The following is a 22,011-nucleotide window of genomic DNA, read 5'->3' as shown; positions in this document are numbered from 1 at the left end:
ACAAGGTTACACCCAAGAATTTAGGAAAAGAGATTTGATTCTAGGAATCTCTTTAGACTCACCTGAGACTCTGTTGAAATACATAGGTGGTCTACACAGCTACATGAGGCACACTATCCTCATGTTTAATCCCACTAGTATAGATGAGGTATCTGTTCAAGCCACGCATCTAGAAGCTAAAGGAAAGAACGGGAACCCAGAAGTTGGGGGATCATCCAAGCCCATTGCAAGCAAGAATAAGGAGAAAAGAAAATAGAAATGGAAAGAGAGGAAGGCCAACACTGCACAGAAGAGCAAGTCTTCATGCACTCATTGTAAGAAGGAGGGGCATGATGATGAGCACTATTGGATTCTACATCTGGAGCTGAGACCTAAGAAGTTCGAGGGCAAGAAGAAGAAGACTGTTGTAGCTATTCAGCAAGATTTTGGGTCGGACTCAAGAGATGAAACAACCATTGCAGCCATAGGTATAAAAGGTAAAAATTCTGAAGCATCTACTAGTAATTCTACACAATCTACTATTAATGAAGAAAATGAGAGAAAAAGACATGAGATTTTCCATATTTGAGTTATTTCCAAGCATCAAAAGATTGATACTTTGTTTGATAGTGGCTCACAAGTAAATTTAATTTCTGAAGCAATTGTAAAGAAGTTGGGATTACTGACTACACCTCATAAGAAACCATACCCATTAGCTTGGTTAAGTGATAAAGCACAACTACAAGTGACTAGACAATGCAAACTTAAGTTTTCTTTTGGGTCAACATTTGTAGATGAGGTTGAGTTAGATATAATTCCTTTAGATATATGTGGAATTGTTTTAGGAAGTCCCTACTTGTATGATATAAAAGCTATTTTCTATAGAGATGAGATCAAGTATCTTCTCATTAAAGATGGAATCAAATATATTGTAAGAGCTCATAACCTCAAGAATAATTATACTCTCATAAAATCAGGGCAGATGAAACGAATTGTAAATTCATGCAAACAATTTTTACTGATGGTTGTAAAGGAAAATAAACCTAATAAAAAAAATGTATTTGAGGGCTGTGATGCTAAACAAAAAGCTGATTTAGAAAAGGTTGTTTCAGAATATGATATCTTGTTTCAAGAACCTAAAGGTCTACCACCCAAAAACGAAATAGTGCATGATATTAATTTGCAGCAAGATGCTCCATTGCCTAACATTAGAATGTACAGGTTGTCCTCTTTAGAGAATGTAAAAATCAAGAAGTAGGTGCAGGAGTTGCTCGAGAAGGGGTTGATCAGGCCTAGCACATCACCATGTGGGTCTCCAATCATTTTGGGGAAAAAGAAAGATGGCTCATGGAGAATGTGCATTGATTACCGAGTACTGAATAAGATAACAATCAAAAATCGTTATCCCCTTCCTCGCATAGATGATCTATTAGATTAGTTAAAGGAAGCTATTTATTTTTCCAAGTTAGACTTGCATAGTGGAAATCATCAGGTCAGAGTTGCAGAACAAGATGCATGGAAGACTACTTTCAAAACAAAGCAAGTATTGTATGAGTGGCTGGTTATGCCTTTTGGCTTAACTAATGCTCCTGATACTTTCATGAGAATAATGAATAATGTACTTAGACCTTTTCTTGATGATTTTGTTATTGTATATCTGGATGACATTCTTATATTTAGCAAAATGTCACAAGAACATTTAAAGCATGTTAAGTAGACACTAGATATTTTGAAAAGAGAAAAACTTCATGTTAAACTCTCAAAATGTGAATTTGGCAAAACATATTTGAATTATTTGGGACATATAGTAGGGGGTGGTGAATTGAAGATAGATCGCTCTAAGGTTGCAATCATTGTAAACTGGCCTAAACCCAAATCTGCTACAGAAGTTAGAAGCTTCTTAGGAGTAGCACAATATTGGAGAAAGTTCATTTCTAACTTTTCCTTAATTGCAGCTCCCTTACACACTTTGACAGGATTGAACAAGGTGTTTTAGTGGGGAGGCAAACAATAGAAAGCCTTCAACACCTTGAAAGAAAAGATTAGTACAAAACCAGTACTAGCACTGCCCAATCTTCAAAGACCATTTGAGATCCAAACGAAAGCCAGTGACTATTCCATGGGAGCAATGTTGATACAACACAATAAACCCATATGTTATCATTCTGAGACATTTAATTCTGCAGTAGTTAACTATCCCACATATGATAAAGAATTGTATGCATTAGTACAGAGTGTGAAAAAGTGGAAACATTACTTAATGGGCAAAGAGACAGTTATACATAATGATCATCAACCACTTCAATATCTACACTCCCAAACTAAGTTGCAGCAATCAAGACACTATAGATGGATGGGTTTTCTACAATAGTTCCATTTAGTCATCAAGTATAAAAAGGGCATACACAATAAAGTTGCAGATATGTTACCTAGACCGATTATAAGTGCATCTACTATACTTAAGCATAATTCAGTATTGCATGAGAGCTACATTGAACAATATGCTCAAGATATAGATTTTAAAGATGTATATGCAATTTGAAGTCAAGGCAAATGAGTAGAAGAATTGGATTATCACATTAAGGACTAGCTCTTGTATCATTGTGGGAAGCTATGCATTCCACAAACTGAAAGAGTAAAGATAATTTGAGAAGCACACACTTCTCTAATATCAAGTCACTTTGGGGTAAGTAAAATGGTTGCACAGCTGCAAAGATTTTGTTATTGGCCAAGAATGAATGAGACAATTTCTAGATATGTAAGAGGGTGTACCATGTGTGCTCAAAGCAAGCCCAACAATAGAAAAATAGGCTTGTACACTCCACTACTAGTTCCTTCTCATCCTTGGGAAAGTGTTTCCATGGACTTTGTTGGAGGACTGCAAAAATCTAGGAAAGGTCATGATTATTTATATGTTGTTGTGGACAGGTTCAACAAAATGTGTATTTTGATACCTTGTAATAAACATATTACAGCTGAACAAATTGCAAAATTGTTCTTTCAACATGTATGCATTCATTTTGGATTACCCACTTCCATTATATCTAATCGAGACACCCGATTTGTTGGGAAGTTTTGGTCGAGTCTGTGGGAACTGATGGACACCAGACTGAAGAAAAGCATAGCCTTTCATCCAAAAATAGATGGCTAGACAGAAGTAGTCAACAGGACAGTGATCCAGTTGCTCAGAGGCTATTGCAACAACCATCCCAAACTTTGGGATGAACATTTGTGTTATGTGTAGCATGCTTAGAAACGAGCAAAACATTCTTCTACACAAAGATCTCATTTTGAGACCTGTTTTGGTTTCACACCAAGGTCTCCCTTGGATTTTGTCTTTGGTAAAGACATAGCAGTTGATGGACACAGTGATGTGGACAAGGCAACCAAGTTCATTGAACAAATCCAAGAGATCCACCAGGAAGTACAGGAATAACTGGAAAAGAGCCAAGCCAAATACAAGGCAAGGCATGACAAGCATCCGATGGAGCAAATTTTCCAAGTTGGTGATCAAGTCTAGCTATATATCAACAAAGATAGAATGCAAGGTGAAGGTAAAAAGCTAAAGCCAATAAGGTATGGACCTTTCAAGATACTTAAGAAAATTGGTGAGAATGCTTTTCGCTTTGATTTACTAGCTTACATGCACATCTACTCAGTCGTTAATGCAGACAGCTTGAGACTATTTGAACCTTCATTAATTGAAGATCCCGAAGAGCAGAGTCAATTGCCTTCTATTGATGATTTGTTACCTAAATATCTCAATGAATTGCAGGAAGGCACAGTTCTGGACAGGAAGGTGAGGACGACGTGCAGGGGAGATGTTGAGTACCTCAGGATTGGGCTTAAGGGTTCAAAGCCAAGTAGTGCAAAATGGATAGAGATTGGACAAGTGAGATAGCTATGCCCTCACTTAGTCAATGTTTGAAAACCAACTTTTGGTGGTCCAAAAGCTTTTTCAGTGGGAGGGCCGTGATCCGAATTGGATCCTCAAACACTCTTACAATTTCCTGAACTTTGTAAAACTCATACTAAAGTTTCAAAGTGCTATGGATGTCAAGCTTATCATAAATAACCTCTGAACAATGGCAATTTGTGGTCAGCATGGAACAACGAGGACCCTCGGTCAACGCGCGTAGATCGTTGGCCCATGGTGACCGCACACTAGCACAAATTGACAAACAAGAGGTCAAATCCGAAAACAGAGGTAGTTTCTAATATGCGATTAGCGTTAAAGCACTAATCGCGTATTGCAGGGCATCCCCCTCAGTGAAGGAAAAGCCCCAAGCGCTTGGTCATGGGGAAAAGCATAAAACCTTATGGAAATCGCTGATTCCCTCAGAAGGTGGGTCCTGCACTAAAATTGGTAGGATATCGGGAGGACTTCAAGCGATAAGTGGGTTCGACTGAGTCCCATGCGATGCCATACACTAGGTGACACGCATCTAGTGGATGAGAGAGAAAACCGCTTACATCGCACGAGTAAAAGTCACGCATCTTAACCGCGCGATATGAATGGAGATTGTAGGATCTAGAGGCTCCAGATCAACGACAAAGAAATGATCTGATGGATGACAGGATTCGACGGGGAAATAAGCTGAGACATATAAGATTTGAGGTCAGACATGACTGTTGAGTTGGCAGAAGAATTAGTTTCATGGGCAATCTTGGAGCAATGGAAATAATGACCGTTCAAAGAGAACTGACACTCAGTTCGTGAGAAGACAAGTGACCATCTCTCTATGAATCGTTGTGCAACAATGATGACGCAGAGCAGGGGAATTCCAGCGGATAGAGGCAGGTGATCCAGAGAGCTGGGAAGTGGAAATGAATAGTCAGGAAGCAGATTGGCTTTAAGCCATGAACAGACAAAGAGTAAAGTGGGTAGAGGAGCAGAGAAAAGAAGCAGAAAGCCGAGAGGCAAGAAAGAAGTGAATTGCAGAGAACAGAGAAGTCGAGCTGACCTGCAGAGCAAAGGTATCATCGAGCAAATAGAGACAGAGAGAGTTCAAGAGTCTGTGAACTCCAGAAAAGGCTTGAGAGGTTCAAGCTACTCCTCTCTGTATACTTGTCAGGTGTTGAGTACCAAATTGGACTCATACCACTGAGACCAGTTGAGGTCGAGATCCAGTAAGGGGGAGTCTGTGTATTCTAGAGGCTTGGGGGATCCAAGTACCACCCTACTGATCATCATCTATTAAGTGAGACTCAAATTGAGCTCCTTATTGTAAAAACTCTGCTTTAAGACACAATAGAAAAGGCCACCATTGAAGGCTGGACTAGGAGACATAGCCCAGGAGGATTGGGTGAACTCCTTATTAAATTTGTTGTGTTTTTGTATTTTCTTACTGTGTTCTCTTACTGTTTCAAGTGTCTGTGTATTTCACAATCTTATCGATCCGTTGCTTAAAATAACACAGTCACACCCCAGCACATGAGTCTGTAATAGCATCATTAATTTCCTGAGGTCATCTAAGGGTGATTTCAAATCAACCATGAAACCATGACTAAAGACAACCTGAAGAAGGGTCAGCAAGTATACTCTATGAGGGAGAAATTTAGATTTTCTGAAGAGAAGACAACCATCAGTGGATCAGTTTGACATGACCTAATGAAATGATGTAAAATTTTCAGTATGGGACCCCTAAAATGAAAATGCAAAGAGAAAATTTTGATTCCTGATGGAAGTATGCAGATACTGACACTAACACATGCTATTCTCCCTCAAACATTCACTAAAAAGTTACAGGCTATAGATGTCTTACTTATCATTCAAATTCCAAAAGCTCCAAATAGATTTTGCTTGGGAAAAAGAGAGGTTTATATAGCTTGGATGAATGGGAGATGGTTCCTCTCATCATGGGAGAAGGTCTTATGTCTTGAGTTTGTTCCATCCTAATAGGGGAAAGGAGCCCAAACTGACTTGCTCGGCTCCATCCAGCCCAACCATCTAACAGACTTCTGTTACGAAGCTTCGACTGCATATTTAAAAACTTGCCAAAAGAGGATCAGCATGACTGAAAAAGGGCTCAGTCGCTCCGATCGGCCCTAGTGCTGTTTTTAATCTCTACAAATCAGTGCGAGGAGGACACAGGTCAATAGCACCGGTCTTGTAAACTGGGTTAAAAGGAAGATTTTTGGGAAATGATGCAAAAGGGAATTGTTCTGCTCATGAAGAGGGACATACTGGGAGTTTCTTCATGATGGGAAAGCATGTAGGGCTCACTGTGGAGGTCCTCCAGGATCATGAACAGGGAGTACAGGGACAGTGACAAAATGTTGTGTAACATGGAGTGTGCACGTAACATGTTAAAAGGTAAGAACCTATCTAATGGTTTTTGTGCAGAAGAAATAAATACTACAGTGTATTTAAAGAATAATAATCTGACAAAAAGTATTGATTTTAAGACTCCATTCAAAGCTTTATTAGGTTTTAAGCCTGCAGTTAATCATTTAAGAGTTTTTGGCTTGAAAACTTTTGCTCATGTTCCAAAAGAGGATAGGAAGAAACTAGATACAAAGGCCATTAAATGCATTTTCATAGGGTATTGTACATAGTTTAAAGCATATAAATTGTTTAATACCTCTACTCACAAAGTGTTTGTGAGTAGAGATGTAGTATTCCATGAGTAGGTTGATGATGGAAACTGTGATAAAGGCAATGAAGAGTGGCACATGCCTTTGTTGGTGGAAGATGGAAGTGATGAAACAAGGGACAACCATGAGTAGAAGAAACAACAAAAGGAAGAATCAAGTGATGCATAAATAGTTAGCAAGATAAGTCCACCAAGGAATGAGCAAGATAGATTTGAGGCAAGTCCACCACTAAGGATATCAAGTAGGTAAACTCAATTTCCAGTAAGATATAGGGATCATGCTCTTATAAATAATATGTTACATATTGTTGAACCCTCAAATTATAAAGAATCAAGTGAATATGATGAATGGAGGATAGCCATGGAAGAGGAATATGAGTCAATACTTAAAAACAAAACCTGGGATTTAGTTGAATTGTCGAAAGGGAAAGAAACTATAGGTTGCAAGTGGTTATATAAACCTAAATTTAAATATGATGGTAGTGTAGACAATTACAAAGCTAGGATGGTAGCTAAAGGTTACTCACAAAGAGAAGGAATTGGCTATGAGGAAACCTTTGCTCTAGTATCTAAGCTAAACACTATTAGAATGGTGATAGCTTTAGCTACAAAACATCATTGGAGTCTACACCAACTAGATGTGAAGTATGCATTTTTAAATGCAGAATTGAAAGAAGAGGTTTATTTAAAACAACCTGAAGGCTTTATCAAACAAGGGTAGGAGAATTTAGTCTGCAAATTAAAAAAGGCATTATATGGTTTAAAACAGGCACCCATGTCATGGTATGAAAAAAATGATTCATTTTTCCTATAGCATAGTTATAAGAGGAGTAAGAACGACCCAAATCTGTATACTGTGTTTGATGAAAAGGAGAAAATTGTTTTGATTTCTTTATATGTAGATGATCTTATTATTATAGGAAATTCTAATGATCTCATTAAAGAAATCAAAGTGCAGATGTCACAGGTTTTTGAAATGAAAGACCTTGGAGAGTTACACTATTGTTTTGGTCTAGAAGTCTGGAGGGATTCTAGCCAGACCTTTCTATCTCAAGGAAAGTATGTGAGGAGCTTATTGAAAAATTTCAGAATGGATCAGTGCAAATTTGCCTCAGTGCCTTTATAGCAGAATTTCAAACTTCAGAATGACGATGGTTCTAAGGAGGTGGATGCAACACTATACAAACAACTAGTTGCGAGTTTGATTTATCTAACTACCACTAGACTTGATTTAGATTTTGCAGTCATTGCTTTGAGCTAGTTTATGTCAAAGCCTCTTGAGAGTCATTGGGTGGCAGTGAAAGGTGTCTTAAGGTATCTTCAAGGAACCTTAGGCTTTGGTATTAAATATACTTATTCTTGTGATGTTAGATTGACTGGCGTTTCAGATTCATATTGGGCCAGAAACCTAGATGACAGAAGATCCATAACAGGTTATGCATTCAGCATTGGGTCCGGGGTCATTGCATGGAGAAACAAGAAGAAGAATATTGTATCCTTGTCTTCAACAGAAGTAGAGTATCAAGCAATGTGTGCAACAATGTGTGAGGAAGTTTGGTTGAGGAGACTTCTCCATGATTCCTGAGAAGAACAAAAAGATCCTACAATTATCATATGTGACAATCAAAGCTCAATCAAACTTGCAAACAATTCGGTTTTTCACAAAAACACAAAGCATATTGATACATAGTTTCACTTTGTTAGAGAGAAGTTTCAGTCAAAAGAAATTTATATTGAGTACTGTAATACTTGTGATAATGCAGTAGACATTTTTACCAAGCCCCTTGGAAGAATTAAATTTGAATTATTTAGGGAGATGTTAGGAGTACTAGTGAACCCTTTCTCCATTGAGGGGGTGTTTTGGAATTAATGGAGAATGTATTATTGGAGAGAGTCCATTCATTAGGGGAGTGTGTGTCTTAGTTTAGGAATTAGTTCCTACATTCTAGGTGGTTGTTCTAACTCTCCTATTTGCATGTAAACTTATATAGTTTTTATTATTAATGATTAAGGTGTAGAGATGTTACACGTCAATTTGTCGCCATGACGCTTGATCAGTTTATGGATATTTTTACCATCCGTGAACATGTTGAAACTAGCTCCCTTAGAAGTCAAACAAATCAAAATATGTTAAAGTACATGAGAAATTTGGGTCAAATAGCCCTTACACCTTGTTAATTTCACCTGTGCCGATTTCTCTAGAGTTTCCCATGCATGCACTGAAATGGACTCTAATAACAGTGCAGAGCTGAGCTCTGTCTGCAACTATAAACCCATGCAGGTGAATTCTAGAAAGTAAAAATAAAAAGTACATTCTAGAAACATAGTTGGTCGAATATTTCCCAACTGAATGTTTCCAGGTGATGACTATTCAAACTATAACCCTCATAAGATGCATATCCATCCCTTTTCTCATGGTAACCTAATCCTTCATTAAAGGATTTTCATCCTCTTCTTAGGGATCTAAAACTTCCCCCTCTTTGATCTATAAAAGGACTAGAGGGTTGAGGGATGAAGGAGGTCAGAATTTAGAGAATACAAACTTATGTTGTTGCTTTAAGATTGGAGATCTTGAAGGCATTTGGGAGGGACCTCACGACATCAAGGTGAAGGTTGTAAGGCTCCTCTTATCTTCTGATTAATACAAATAAGAACTTTCTCCCATTGAATTTTTCTTTTGTGAATGATGAATAGTTTACAATTGTTTATTATATTCATTAAGGCAAATTCAATCCCTAATTTCCTTGACCATTAGTCTAAGTTGTTTGAATTATTATATCACATGTGCTTTTGATCCTTTTATGGTTTATGTTTGCAGGTCCTATCAAGCATTGAAGAGCTGCATCAAGTCACAATGAGGGATCTTCGTCAGGCATTTCGTGAAACCGGTAAGAGGTCTATCCATTAGCTATACTGCTTATAATTTAGACAAGTTCTACTTAGGGAAAGAGTCAGTTCATTTGTCATGATTGTTTCTAGTTTCCATTTAGGATATAGGGAGATCACTCTTGTCTGTAAGAGGGATTGTCTCGTGTAACAAACTGGTGACCATACTGGGGAATGTCTTTGTTCTCATCTTTTTCCTTAGCCTCACTTTTTGATTTTTCTAATTTATCCAAACCCGAGTCTTCATAAATTAATGGCCTTTTAGATCTGAGTGGTTGATTCTTGAATTTTTTTATTTTTTCTTTAGGTTTTCATCCCTGCATTGTGTCTATTTGTAAACAGAGTGTAGCTCTGCACCTTTTTTCTACAACAACTGAGCGCATGTGCTCTATTTCCTATTGAAAGCTCGTGCATGCCTTGAATTTTTTTGAAAATTTCATGCTAGCTTCAACCTAGACCTAAATTTTTCTTTTTGAAAGTTTCATTCTATTTGTTTAGACTGTGTGTTGTCTCTTCTAAACTTAGTTGATTTCTTTGTTGACAATTTTTGAAGATTAGGTATTTTTGAAAGAATACCTTAGGGCTTTGCCTGGTTGATTTGCTGATTGATCAAAACAAGTTTGAATGCCTTTTTGTAAGTGATATTCTTATTTTGTTTTGTCAAATACACTGGTTAAGCCTTAAATATTTCTTATTTGTGATCAAAATTGCTTTGAATTGTAAATTAGGGTTTCTGAAGACCTTGTGCTTTTGTGAAAGAATTGTAATCATTTTTTCTTGATAAAAGAAGTTGTTGCTTTCATCTTGGGAAAATTTTTGTGATTGCACTACTATTGCCTTTAAATCAAAGCATTCATAAGAGAATATGTCTTTTCTCCAACCTTCTTGATTGATTTCTGTGTACTTGGAAGTTTTGAGTGATTAGAGGAAAAGAGTGTCTAATTTTATTTTGATGATTAGTGAAATTTGGAAATTAGTTTGCTGACTGCATTTTCATTACAAAATAGTGAAATTAGTTGCTTTAGGAAATTGGAAAAGTTGTGAGTTTTTGTATTTCATTTCTCAAAAAATCAAAGAAACTCTTTATTTTCTCTAAATAGAATTTCATTTAAATTGAAAGTTGTTTTTTCATTTTAGAGTGGATTAAGATTTCGAGTCATGTCACAACATCATAAGTTTCACCTTCATCACCCATTGAGTAAAAGAACAACTTAATAATACAAAGTTAATTAAAATTCACCTAGAATTTTATATTTTTTAGGGCTCTTTTCACCTATAGTAGCTTAAGTGTAGGGCTTTGGAATAGGGAAGGAAGTAAAATTTCCAAAGCTACAAACAAACAATTGAATCTTGAGTTAGGGAGAGAAAATCAAATATTTCCGTTTTGCTCTAGGATTCTCTTCTTATACATGAGTTAAGCACGAGGTTGTGTCAACTCTAGTGAAGTGATCCAACCCACTTCGTTAGCCTAGATATAATGATTTGCACGTATTACAATGGTACCAAAAGGTACTTGGGGTCACTTGAAAGTAAACCTCCAATTTATCATGAGGAGGAACCTTCAAGGGGATTGAGCTTGTTATTCTGCCCTCTCTTGTACGTTCGATCTACGATTATCCCCCTAGGTAACATTGTTGTATTTGGTAAACTTAGTGACTATAATCCTAGGGCTCTACCTAAGGTGATGACAGAGGGAAGGTCCTGCTATACCTGGAACAGGCGTTGGCTAGACTCACTTGGACTCTCTGGAGGGTAATCTTTGCTCGAGATGGTTTATAGCAGAGTTACTTACACCAGACCGTTTCATTAAGCAGGTTGTTAGGGTAACTAATTCCAAATGCTCACTTTCTATAAAGCTTTTCACCTTGATCTCTTCGATGTTGGATTTCATCACCAACTAGTAAATATTGATCGCTGTGAAGAGTAAGTTCGTATGGTTTGAACTCCTAAATTTTTAGCGCGTGTTACTTTACGTGTTGTTTTTTACTTTTTAAAGTCCTTAGGCGTAATTTAGATATTGTGTCATTAATAAATTGAATTTTTTTCTTTTTAGCAAAACTACCAAGAAAATCACATAGGATACTTGGGGACCCCCCTGAGTATACACTGAGTCAGTTAGAAAAGATTAAAGAAGAAAACTCTAAATCATATGAAACGAAGCTGCAGCAGAAACTGAAACTTCTACTATTTTAGATTCTGATGTAAGAGGAATCAAAGTTAATCAACCTATAACATCTACTATTTTAGGCCTTGAAGTGAAAAGAAACTGAATCTGATCAAACTCAGAATTTAACATCACACTCAGCAGCAACTGATTTACAAATTACTAAACTCATTCAAACTGAATCAGATACTGGAGAATCTTCTGATAGAAACCCCGTTTCCAAACCAGATATTGACGAACCTAAGTCTGATATTTCCGAGCCTGAAATTCATACGTCTGCTATAATAGATATTCTGAATCCTCCACTTTCACCATGTGTGAAACTTATTATTACTGATTGTCTCCCTCCTGGTATTATTTCCATTAAAGAACTTGTTTCAGACGAAAAGGAAGAATGTATAGTTTCTACCAGTGAGCTTGTGGATATCTCATCACTTTTGTTTCGATCTCTTCACCATGACCCTTGGTCTTTTACACCCTTGAAATTTTTAGGACAAGGGATTATGTGTTGCACGAATCCTTATTCTACCGTACCAAGTTTTGACTGGTCCACAATGATTCCTAGAAGTGTTGTGTCAGATACATCCATGTATTCCACTTCTCTAGAGTCCACATTGTATGGTGGTTTTTTACTACTTGGATATCACTCTCTCGCAAGAGCTTATTCAAGAGCTTCTTCCTTGAACTAATCTTCAAACATGTCAACTGGTGTAATTAACCCTACTCATGAAGGTTTAGCATATGAACAAGTCATTAATATGATTTCTTGTAATGTTTGTAATCCACAAGCTAACCCAACAAGTGGATATTATCTGCCTGGGGGGCAATTGTCATATCCTCTGCTTGGAGGATAGCCTTTTGGTGGACCTTACGCTGCAGATGGGGGGAAAACCCCCACTGGAAACTACTTTAATTATGTTCAAATGCCTCAAACCAATTTTGGTCAGCCTATTATGCCTCAACCCACTATTGGAATGGCTTACCCTGGATTAAATACAATCTAGAACCCTTCTCAACAGTCAATTCCTATTACTTCTCAGGTGCCTTTGTATTAACTTGGCCAACCTCTTGGACAACCTGTGCAGCAACTGCCTTTTCAAGGTATGTATTTTCAAGTCCAACCAATCGTCCAGGCTAACCCATCGACATCTGCCCAACAATTGCTTCAGCAGAACTCCCTGAGCACTCATGAAACCGTGGGGCAATCTGCTATGTCAATGACTTTTCAGAACCCAGGTTCAAGTTCACCTAAAACTCCCATTCCAGGAGTATCAAAAATAACTATCCCACTTACATCACATGTTACTATGCAACCACTTGTTCAGTCTTTACCTCAGGAATCTGGTGTTCAATCCATTCCTATGATTCTGTCAACACCTCAAATACCTGTTGTTCAGCCAAGCATCCCATATATGCAAGTACCTTTTCAAGTTCTACCTTTCCAAGGTTTACCCAAAATTCAGTTTGTTCAAGGTACACCTTTTCAAACTCAATTTATCTAAGGTCAACCCTTACAAATTCAACCCTTTCAAGGACAATTTCTTCAAGGTCAAATGGGTCAGAATCTCCCCTTCTAGAATCAACCGTACACAAGTCATACGTTTCAACAACTTATTCAACTACAATACGGTATGGCTCATCCTGGATACCTAGAAGGTATGCAGATTCCAACTGCTTAGGCTATCCTAGGATATCCTGGATATCCTCCTCCCTATACAGGACTCGCCCCTCAAGGTTATCAATATCCATCACAAGACTCTAATCACTAGTTTCCCTTCATTGCAACTTTGGATTTGCTTGAACTCTCTCGGTTAACTAATGATCCACTTCTTTATGTATTTTATTGGCTAGCTATTCCTACTAAGCTCCCCAATGGTATTCCTAAGTTCGAAGGTAAGTCGGGTGAAGATCCATCCAACCATGTCATGACCTACCATCTTTGGTGCGCATCCAACTCATTAAATGACGATTCTATTCGATTACGAAATTTTCAATGAACCTTAATCGGTTCGGTAGCCAAATGGTATGTAGAATTGCCATGATCTTCCTTCAAAATGTTTAAAGCCCTTGCTACAGCCTTTTTGACCCATTTTCCATTACCCATTTGGTATGACAATGGAATTGAACTTTTGACTTCTTTAAAGAAGTCAACGTCAACCTATATCTCAGATCACATTCATGAATGGAGAAGCAGATGTTGCCTAGTTAAAGTTTACATTCCAGACTAGATTTTGGCCGAATGGTTCATAAAGTCACTTTTACTAGTAATAAATAAAGATGTGGCCAAAGGGGGTGTTGTAACTGAAGAGTAGGTAATTTCCTGCACTCAATATCTCGATCTTTTTTATACTCAATCTGTTACTTTGTATGAAAATATCCCAAATTTAACCCGATCTACTCCAAGTAATCCACCTTTTCCAGGATCACATGCCGCAGATGGCATGATTGGTTCAGTGAGCTAGAAATCTAAGAACGAAAAGGAAAATTCTAAGAATGTTTAGGTTTCGGCTCTATCTGATTCACCTGACAGAGATCCTTCTCCCGGAATTACTTCCGAAATCAACATTGTATATTCATCTACTAGAAAGGGTAAGTCATCCAGAAATAAGAAAAAGGGAAAAGGAAAAACTAAACAAGACAACCTCTCTAAGGAGAAATCAATCAAGAATGAACCATCTGATGAAAAGAGGAAACCTCGCTATCCTTGATTGATTTGTGAGGAAGATCATTACACTAAGGAGTGCCCTCATCAGGCCAAAGTTTCCAAATTCATCAAAATTTCACCCACACCTGCTATTTTGAAGGATCCTTTTCCTCCTCAGGACAGTAAAATGGTCTCTCACAACCAATCCTCCTCATCCCCATCAGCAGATATCATGATGATGTCTTTTAGGGTAATGGTAGAAACAAGATCCAAATATTACACGTCAAAGAGTCTTGTTGAAAATGGAGATGACTCACGTCTACTCCTCATTCTTCTGAACCATTACATATTGGAAAACCAAATCCTTATATGATAATTCGTCTGCCTCCTAAGGGTATGCTTCGTAAGTCAGCCTTTAATCCTCATGCGAGGGTTTCCCAAAATTATAACATCGTCGAAGATCTAGCTATGTCACCTTCGGCCATGTCTTCCCTTGTTTTGGCTCACTAAGATGTCTTTTTACAGGCAATCTCAATTCCTACATTAGTTGTCAACCCGAGGTAAGTCTTTTTATCTCAAGAGTGTCAGCAGAGTATATGCAGTGAATCCAAAGGTTATCTAATGATGAATCATTGCAATCACTAATAAATAACTCTTCAATTCAATCCACACAATTCTGGAAAGAACTAAATATGGAAGAAATACTCTTAACACACTCTGCAATTCTATTCAACTTATTCTGAAATCAAATGAAATTGAATGCAAATAAGAATCACACTTGGGAATATTCAAATAGACTTAAGGCTAACTCACTCAATCAAGGAAGGGAACTATAATTATTTAACAACGTTGTTGAATATAGAAATCCAAATTAAACAACAATCTCAATTGAACAACAAACAGTAATTGAATGGCAATTGGTAATTGAACATCAAGCACGCATACAACAATAAAGGATTTTTGAGTAGCAAAAGATCTATATTGAAACCTGTGGAAATTAATTAGAATTATCTCTAGGATCTATGATAACATCACTCAAAATGAACAACAATATACTATTGGCACTAATTCACTCATTTCAATCAAAGCATTGCTTAATTATGTCACATGGCTTCACTACGAATCTAATTGAACAACAGTATGAATCAATATCACAAATCTTTACGATAAATGGAATAACAAATGATTGAACATTAATCAAACAACAAAGACTAAATATAAAGATTATAACACAAGGAAGTAGTAGAACTTCTCATGACCGGGCCCAGAGTCGCCAGAAGTCTCCGCTTAATGTAAACTCAGAATATAAATATGTATCAAACACAACCTTCTTTCATTAATGCAAGTAACAGCTTATAGCATCACTGAGATAATAGTGTTGTATTTTTTCAAAAATAATAACTATATATTATCAAAGTCTGAACTTTTCCATTTGCCTTTTGGCCCTATATATAACATAAAAGAGTAACTAGATAAAAGTGAATCCTTAGGATCAGGGGATCCTGAGGATTTCGCAACACATAATCTGATTGTGTGATAAAATATCATTGTTCAGGCTGATCTACTATTGCCTTGTCTGCCAAATACATTGTCATTTCCCTTTTACGGACTCATGCTACTCTGTCAACTGAGCGGATTTTTCCCAATCCACATATTTTGCACACAAGCATAGTAAAAAATCAGTGTCTTGTGCTAGATTTTCCTATTTTGTCACCAAATGCTTTCATCCAACTTTAGCCATTATTTTCCTTATTTTAATCCATAAACAAAGATAATCATATAAGGATGAATGTTAAATAAAGCAATTTATGAAGAGAAATCATACCTTTTTCCTAACCCAACATACTCCCCAGCTTACCTTGTTGCATGTCCACATGTAATTGAGTAGTTTAGATGCAACTGAGTTAGGGAATAAGTAGGATATACCTCCTTCTTATAACTCCTGAAACCATTTTTCTGCTTAAGGACAACGAAAGCCTAGGTTACCTCTTGATCCTTCAAGTTATAGTGAAGAAAACTAAACCACTAATAATAAAACACTCATAAAATAAATAGCAGAAATATAGAAAAACCAGACATGGCAGAAAAGTCCTCAGCCTTACAGCATTCCTCACATTCTCATTATTAAAATAATGTTTATGATACATATAGATACATGAGGAAGTTGTTTCAAGATAGTGCGTCTATCTTGAATAAACTTGGTTGAGAAAAAATATCAACAACACACTAATCTAGGAGAACTAGTTGGAGAGAATCTCTCATCCTAACTAAACTCCCTAGTTTGAGGAACTAACTCCTAATTCTTAAGATTTGATTTATTTAATTATATAATTGTTTTATTATGAGAGTGAGGCTAACATATAGTCACTACGGTATTGATCGAGAGGATACTGTTGGACACCTAATCCTCAATGGGTTAGTGTGGAAGTTGAATAGACAAAAGGAGTCCAAGAGACCTTGGGATGTGGAACCCAATGGTCAAACCATGTACTATAAATGTATATCACTTTTTAATAAAAATATATTCTCATGTTTTATCTTTCATATTAGCTTGCTTCCATGTGTGTGTTTAACATGGTATCAGAGCCAAGTTCCTAAAATTAGTTGTAACTCCTTGTCAGTTTTTCTGCCATATTTTCTCTCTGGGCTCTCTACGCTCCCTGGGCTGGGCATAATTGTCCCCTCTGCTCTTCTCTGACCAGTTTTTTATTCATAATCACATGCATATAACATTGCGCTGCCCTGACATATAATTCTGATGCATATGACGCTGCGCTGCCCTGACATATAATTCTGATGCATATAACGATGTGTTGCCCTGACATATAATCCTGAGCCATATAATCCGTTGTCCTGACAATGGTATAATCTGCTACTCAAGGTGCCAGATGGTGTAAAGCAAGGAGAACGTTCCGGCAATGGTAAAACCTAGAAGAAAAAAACTCGAAGAGCGGTTGGCGTAGGATTGTTCCTAAAGAGCGCTGAAGTGGAAGAGTGGTAAGCCTGGATTTCATTTTGTTTCTAATTGATAGAATGGTGCGGTGAGCGTGGGGGTGACTATGCTAGTGATACACTGGAATGATATGTTGGTGTGTTACTGCATACGCTGTCTCAGACCCTGATGACCAGCATTCCATTAATACACACGTTCCATTGATATACAGTGTATGCGTTCTATTGATATGGTATATGCGTTCCATTGTATATGCGTTCTATTGTTATGGTATGGTATTCTACTTCAAGCACGCAGTTCTGCTAACTGTGCTCGCCCATATACTACTATACTCCAGCGACATCACACCCACTATCCTGGAATACTACTTTCTCGCTGTCCTGGAATACTACTTTTTGTTCTGGTATATATTTATATGTGTTCCATTATTCTGCTCCCACACCTAAGGTTTCACCAATATTACACACCTCCATATCAGAGTGCAATCTCCTCCCATCGACTCCACATCCATATTCCGTAATATAACAGCGCAACCTTGGTATATGCATAATCTACTCTCAGTTTGGTGGATCGTATTACATTGGTTGAACGTTGTTACATGCTGCCCATTATATATATATATATATATATATATATATATATATATATATATATATATATATATATATATATATATATATATATATATATATATATATATATATATATATATATATATATATATATATATCACTTCATATCATTGTGATTCCACTGCGATTCTGCTTCTGTTTTTTACATTGACACCTACCTTTCTTACAGAGTTATGAAATTTCACTGGATGTTCCTCAGTGGTAATCATGTTATGGCTAGTGAATTTCAAAAGCCATTTTTTTTTATTTATCGGGCATGGCATGTCAGCATTCCTATGACATGTAAGGCCTTGTAAATGTTTTTAACCCATGGGTGTTGGCATGGCCGATGACTCTTTGGTGAACTGGCTGCCCTAACATCTCAAATAAAAAATAAAATAAAAAAATCTGATATCGTGGACTACTTCAAGGGTCCTATATAAGGAGGTTTAGGATTCCCTCTATGCACCTTTTTTGGGTCATTGAAAATCAAAATCATTTTGAGTGGAATTTTGTGTATGATATTTCTAGTGTATGGTTTTTTACATTGAGATATTGCCCATATATATTGTGCTTGATATCATCTCGAAAGAAAGCCTCATGTAATACTCCAAGTCAAAATCATCAAAAACAAGTCCCATTTGTTTGTTAATCTCCAAAGCTTCCTTTCCTTTCTCAAGTAATGGCACCTGAATGACAGGTTCCAGCATGGCCTGAGGCAACATATCTACCGAGGACATAATCATATGAATCAATTTTCTAATTAAAAAAAAAGATTGCACAGGATCCTGCATTTCTCAGAAGCAATTATTGAAGATTTCTATAAAGTTTGCGGGAGAGGAAGATACCATAGAAGCTGTCAAATAGCTTCATGAATCCATATAGCCTTTCATAGTCAGTGATTGTGTCTATCTTCGACCCCAACAGATGTCAAGGCCAAAGGCAGAAATTTATGCGCTGTTTTGATAATTGTTGTTTTGATATATATATATATATATATATATATATATATATATATATATACGCTATTTTCATAACTGTTGTTTTGACATATATATGTTGTTCAACTTTTTCACACCACAACAAGCAATTTGCAGACTATGAGATTATGTACAGCTCTTTCTCTGGTGATCTGTAATCCCACAATTGCAGCTGTTCCACATGCTATCATCAATGGTTACAAAAATGTATTAACAGTCTCTATTGAACTTGACTATTCTTTTCCACTGACCGAGAAATTGAAGGAGTATTTGAAGGATCCAAGCATGTTTACAGTTGCTGTTGCCCCAGTTGTGGCATTGTATTTAAAACTCATTATAGTTTTTGTCTACATATATATGCATTGATTCCTTGTTACTTCGACTGCTACATAAGAGTTTGGTGGGCTGTATAAATATTGTGATTGTTTTGACAAATAAAAGTAATATTTTGTGGAGGAAAGTTTAGATGGTTGTATTGTCAGAACATAGTGCTAGTCATGAGTAAACTCTTATTTTTATGTAATGGATTGTAATTGGTTCTTGCTCGTTGCACACTGATCATTTGCTGCACATTTATAAAGGATATTACTGTGTACTATGAGTGGGTATTACTTTTCTGCATTGAGTAGTAGTTGTGATCAGTTTTTAAGGCATAATTCTGACATTAAAGAAAAAAATATGGCCAGAATCAATGAAGTATTAGAGTTCCTCAAAACTCTGATATTGTATATTAATCATGATACATTAAAAGTCAGCAAAGTTTCTCTCACAGACATTTAGGTCTGTCTACAAAATGCACAAGAGAAAATTGATTTTTTGTAGCTCAAATCTCAGCTACAGCAAGAAGAATTAAAATAGAGGAGTCATCATTCTGAACTTGTTTCTATTCAAAAGATTGAAACAGACTCCCATAAAGTAGCAGTTGTACATGCAGATGTAGAATTTCAGTTTGCACTTCTGAAGCCCATCATCAGACCTTGGGAATAGCTTGTCCACAACAAGCACAGAATTGGTCTTGGATGTGACAAGGACATGTCCTTTCATATTCTAGACTACTCAAAGGCCATTCAGTTTCAGAGTGATGGATTCATTCATGACAGTTCACCGCCAGCTGTTCTAGATTCTACTCCTCTTCCACAACAACAACAATAGATTTTGAAATGCCAACACTATGACTGAGTTAGCCATTTGAAAGATCACTATTTTGATCTTCATCCATGTAAGCACTATCATAAAACCACCCATTCTTCACATAGATGCTTCAGAAAGAAACGTCCTACAAGAACAAATATTTATCTTGGGTGGATCGCTTCTTGGCAATGTGCATCAACAACCAAGAAGATATTCCAATCACATGTCAGAACTTGTTCTAGAGTATTGAACAGTCTTGCAGTTTAGTTCTCTAGGAAAAGACTTCAACTTCTTGCCAGTTTCAGAAGAATTCCAGGAACAATTGGGGACACTTCCTCTAGTAGAAGACTTCATCTTCTTGCCATTTTTGGAAGAGTTCTAAGAATTCCATTAAGCATTCTAGAGTTGTTGGTCATCCTTAAACCATCACAGGTTGAGACTTCCCTTTTCAGGTTGAAGTTCTCCCTTTTATGCAGGGTGAGACCTCCCTTTCATGGTTGAAGGTTTCCCTCTTCAAAACAATAGGAGCACTTCCTATAGCAGAAGACTTCAGATTCTTGCAAGTTTTGAAGGAGTTCCAGGAATTGCACTAAGCATTCCAGTGTTGGTGGTCATCCTTAAACCATCGCCCTTTATACCAACATTTCAGAGAGCACATTCAGCATAGTGCTACCATGCATTTTTGCACATTTTGTATTACAGCTCTCTTCTTGGACTCATACATAACCCTTCAGATTAAGGGGGGGAATGTTGGACACCTAATCCTCAATGGGTTAGTGTGGAAGCCACATAGACAAAAGGAGTCCAAGAGACCTTCAGATGTGGAACCCAACGGTCAAACCATGTACTATAAATGTATATCACTTGTTAATAAAAATATATTCTCATGTTTTATCTTTCATATTATCTTGCTGCCATGTGTGTGTTTAACAAATACCTATGATTGAGGATCTGTAACGACATCCTACCCAATTAGGCCCCATCATTAAAATCATATTACTTTGTTTATAGAAATGAGAGGAGGCGGCTTTGAAATTCTGATATCCAAATGGCTCTTGGTTCCTCACAGTGTTGTTGGAGACTTCCCACCTATAACTTGATGCAGACAAGGCTTCTTCCTTAATGTCCTAGAAATATTCCTTTCTGACCTGGATGATATCGATATAGAATGGCCCCAATTTTCCTACAACATCGGCTCACTTCATAAACTATTTATACCTGACAGGTAGATGTAATAGTTGTGTAGGCTCCCCTCTAACCCATAGGTCAATTCCATACTCACGTATTCTAAAAGTATTGTGAGCCTTGGCCCACTTGAGTTGGTTGGTAGCAAATGAGAGGAATGCCTGAAATTGGACATCTCTTATAAAGGGGCCAGGGTGGCTGTCCCTGTCATCTTCTAAAAAGAAATTGTGCATATAAAGTTCACAGAGGAGGCTTTGAACCTTCTCATCGTGCTCTCTGAAGCATTTGATAAATTCCGGGGTGGTTTTGATCTCTACTAGTTTCCCAACCTTAGTGGCTTTGACTTTTAGCAGGAGGAATCTTTCCATGAGGAATAAGGCATAATTTGTAGTAGGGGCTCGACATGATAAGGTGTTTGAATAAAGAGAGCAGATAGTCTCCATTTTCTCTCTAGCCTTTTTCAATTTACCCCTTAATCTTTCAAATTTATTTTTGTCAGCCTTATATTGAACAAAGGTCTCATCTTCAATCATAGTAAGTGATTCAAAATTCTTCCTCAATCCTTGATGTTCATGTAGGGGGACCACCTTTTCTTTGTGCTGAGCTAATTCCTGTTGAACCTTCAGTAGGTCATTCTGCAACCTTCTGATGATGACATCTCTTACCAAGGGAGTGTAAGCAGGTGTCTCATCTATTTGGGCTTCTCCACACCGGGTCTCCATAGGATCGGTCTACATAGTAGCTTCAGCTGCCTCTTGAATTATGCAATCAATTCGAACGTCTTCTTCAACATCTGTTTGGACAGCAATATCCAAAGTGGGGTGGTCCATTTGGGTCTCTTGTGAAAAGACATAGGGGTCCTTAGTTTGAATTTCACTGTAT

This window comes from Pinus tabuliformis, chromosome 7, assembly GCF_031772625.1.
Source record: "Pinus tabuliformis cultivar Carrire ecotype Pingquan chromosome 7, CPIR1, whole genome shotgun sequence".
In the NCBI taxonomy this organism is placed as follows: Eukaryota; Viridiplantae; Streptophyta; class Pinopsida; order Pinales; family Pinaceae; genus Pinus; species Pinus tabuliformis.
The sequence above is the reverse complement of the archived record's forward strand: the minus strand, read 5'-3'. Positions refer to the sequence as shown.